The following is a 3,902-nucleotide window of genomic DNA, read 5'->3' as shown; positions in this document are numbered from 1 at the left end:
AGGGAAAGCAAAGCGAGAAATAAGTAAATTTAGTTTTTATATTTCACATTCAAAACTTCCTTGTACTGAAAGGTTTTAAGGTACAAAAACAAAGGAGATGAACTTGCTATGACTTTGGAAAAACCTTTCACAGGGTAGGTGTCATGGTCCGGGTGAGTACAGGGCTTTTCCACTCCGCTGGGCTCCACCTTCAGGCAGAGACTCCAATCAGCTTCCACACCTGGTTCCAATCAAGTCACCAGCATATAAGACCAGCATTCACAACAGACCTCTGCCAGATCTTTTGCTAACTCATGTTAGTGCTAGGCCGCCAAGCCCTTGTGAGAGCCCTTAACTACTGCTTTTCTCCTCACCGTGTTTTCTTTGTCATAGGACCCACCTGGCAGTCGCACTTCCCAAGCTAAACTACTCACATCTCCGCCTGGACGCTGGTTCTGTCATCTGGTTGCTTCCTTTCCATCATTGGACTACACCTGCCTGCCTCCCTGCCAAGTCCCTCACTCCAAAGTATATTCTGGATCCTCTCTGGACACTCCTCACCCGGAACCCCTTGGACACCCCCTCCTCGCATGACACTTTAACCTGCAACGCGTAAGCCCTAACCACCATAGTCTAATCCTTCAGCTGTGATTCACTAGACTGCCACTGACTACTTGTCTCCTCTCATTATAGTGACTGCGTACCTCCATCCAAGCCGCTGCCCCTTTTTCCATTCCCAGGATCCATCCATGAAATCTAGCACCTAGTCATAGCACTCAGAGTTTCATGTTCATAGTTTGGCCTCACAGTTCTCAGTTCATAGCTTCCACAGTTCATAGCTTCCACAGTTCAGAGCATCCGTAGTTTCCTGCTTTGTAAGTTCACTAGGCACTGTAAATAAAGCACTGTGTTCACGCCCGTTTTGCCTCCCTCTGTGTCTGCATTTGAGTCCACACCCACAGCCTGGCCCTCTCGGCCCTAACAGTAGGAGAAGTAATGGATTTCAAACCATTGCTTATTACTGTCATAGGGTGAGTCATCCATTTTAATTTAAGTCTAGATGTTAACGTTCCTTTTTATTCCCTTTTATAGAAGTCCACAGAAAAAGAAAACAGAATAACTTCACAATGACACATCTACAAAACCTCAAATCCAAAACTCAGTAATAAAAACAGAAAGATTTAGACAAACTGCAGAGCTAAATCCTCACCTGATGCCAGACAATGTGAAGACAATCTTAGTTTTAGTAAGGTTTCACACCACTCTCCTCGTGCCTGTAAGCCAAGTCCTGCTAACTCTGTGATCACAGTCTTGTACATCGGTCTGCAACTTAACAGAATAAAATGGTGAGAAATGTCTTCTTTTTTGTTTTAATGATTTGAGAGCATTCAATAAAATGCAGCCAAACAGTATCAAGTTTTAATACCAGACAATAAAATATTTCAGTTTCACCACTGGGTCCATTAAGCTCACATTTATGTCACATGATTAACACCAGTGGAAAGAAGAAGAAGAGTTTGCTGTCTCGAGGAGTGAAAACAAATCAATTAATGTAGTTTTAGAGCTACTTACCGGAAAAAAGAATTAGGTTTTTCCAAAGTCATAGCAAGTTCATCTCCTTTGTTTTTGTACCTTAAAACCTTTAATATTTAAACACACAAATACTGCATTTACCAGGAATTTCTCACTTGTAATGGATCAGCAGTGAAGTACAGACAGAGAAGCCAAGGACTGCTGAGTGACACTGGTGCAGTTTATTGTGAAAAGAGTTTATGTGTAATCAAATATACAGGGCAAATAAAACCGCTTTGTCATGTGAAAAAAAATATTCATGTTGCTTGTAATTTCACTGTCGATTTATGAATATAATTCTTTTCTTATTAACTATTACTGTGAAAGAATCACAGCATGGCGCTTAAATGCTGAAGATATTTAATGACGTTTTACAGAATCAGTTATAACAACACATTTACACAAATTCTGTTATTATAAATTTGAGTTTCTTTTACTTTTTCTATTTTATGCGGCTCTATTTCGTAATTGTACTCATCTAAAATGTAAATATACTTTTGCACCCTTTACGCCAACTCATTTGACAATTCAAATAAACATTGTTTAATTTTAGGAATCAGTATTTCATATTACTACGTCCTAACTTTTCGTATTAACTGCATGCCTAATGAAAATAACCTGCCTTAAAGAACAAGCAATTCTAGATCTCAGAACCACCTGAGAAGATGCTGATTTATTTGGTTACTATTTATTTTGGAAAGTGTCATCCATATTATTGACTGACACATCACCTGTCTGTTCCAGTTTGAGAGCAATGAAACGAGCCCAGTTTTTCATCTTGTCTGGTGAGCTGAAACAGCTCATGCAGTCCACATGGACACAGTTCCCAACAACACTACTGCAAAAGCAAATACTGTCTGGGTCTCCACCCAACAGCTCACATGATTTCAGACAAGTTTGAACTGGCTTTTCTGTCACACATCACAATTTCCTTATATTGCACAATGTCCCTTGACTACTGTGACGGAAAATAGGAAAACGGCATTCAGAAAACCATACAAAAATATCTGCTCCAATCTATCACTGGACTTTGGCGTTGGTTAATGACAAAAAACACAACAAAAAAACATCACACTTTTTCTCTAGAGAAAATGTAAAAATGAAATAATCAGAAAGTAGGTAATTTTCCATACTTTTTATTGTGCTTTTAAGCTGAAGAAGGCATGATTCATGAGCGTACTGGATTGATTCATTGACCAACAGGATGTCAGTGGAAAATACACTGCTGTTGGCCTTCAGCTTTTAGGCCCATATTCTGTGGCTGGCTTGATTCAAAATTGGTTAAGCCACATACCTCAGATTGATAATGATCTACCTAAATGTAAGAACTTTTTACCAATTTGTAAACAATAATTAAAAACAGCAAAAGGCAAATGTACATTTCTGGACATTGTAATAGTATTGCAAACACAATCAATAAGAACTACGTACTGCTTCACTCGTTTATTGCAGGAGTTCTTTTCGAAAAACAACCCGCGATAGTTGAAATCCATGAAATAGCTAGCTGTAAAACCCCTTTACTACACAGTTTATACAGTTTTCTCAGACAGGCATGAACACTTTCACACTTTTCTCTCCTGTTTAGACTACGTCCACACTAGCCCTGTCATGGTTCTGGGTCATTTTGACCCAGCTTTTTCTGTTTCTATGTTTTGGTATGTTTCTGATTATGATTAATGTTCTGATTATTTAGTGATACTGTTTTGATTATGGTTATTATTTTTGCAGGTTTAGTTCCGTGTCAAGTCTGTCTCACTCTGTCTAGTCCATGTCTTAGTAAAGTGTCTTGTCTCCTGTTTTACTTTGAAGGTTCATGTTCATGCCTGATGTCAATGTGTTCAGTTGTATTTTTCCCCTCGTTAGCCTAGTTTCTCCCAGCTGTGTCTCCCTCCTGTTGCCAATTCCCTGATTACCGCCCTGTGTATATAAGCCCTATGTTTTCCTGCGCTCTCTGTTGCGTCGTCTGCGTTACGCCGTGTCAGTCTGCATTACTCTGTGTAACCCGGTGTTCTTTCTGCGTCTCTCTGCCATCTTTCTCTGTGCATTTTGCTCCTCCTCCCGTGAGTGTTTGGTAGTGATGGCCAAATGAAGCTTTCTGAAGCATTGAAGCTTGTACTGAAGGAGGTTTTTTTGGAGGTTAAAAAAAATTGGTTTATTTGTTTAATAAATAATCTTGACCAGTAAACTCTCCTTGTTCAAACATGCACCATGGTGTGGTCTTTCTTTGCTTGTGACTTCTTGATGTTGGTAAATACAATAATTGAAAAATACCACGTTACATATAATATACATATAATAATGTACAGCACATTATGGAGTATGCTTCTGCTGTGAGGTCCTGCCTCCCTGCA

This window comes from Haplochromis burtoni, unplaced genomic scaffold (genome assembly GCF_018398535.1).
Source record: "Haplochromis burtoni strain Fernald_Lab_line unplaced genomic scaffold, NCSU_Asbu1 Contig_1084, whole genome shotgun sequence".
NCBI classification, from domain to species: domain Eukaryota; kingdom Metazoa; phylum Chordata; class Actinopteri; order Cichliformes; family Cichlidae; genus Haplochromis; species Haplochromis burtoni.
The sequence above is the reverse complement of the archived record's forward strand: the minus strand, read 5'-3'. Positions refer to the sequence as shown.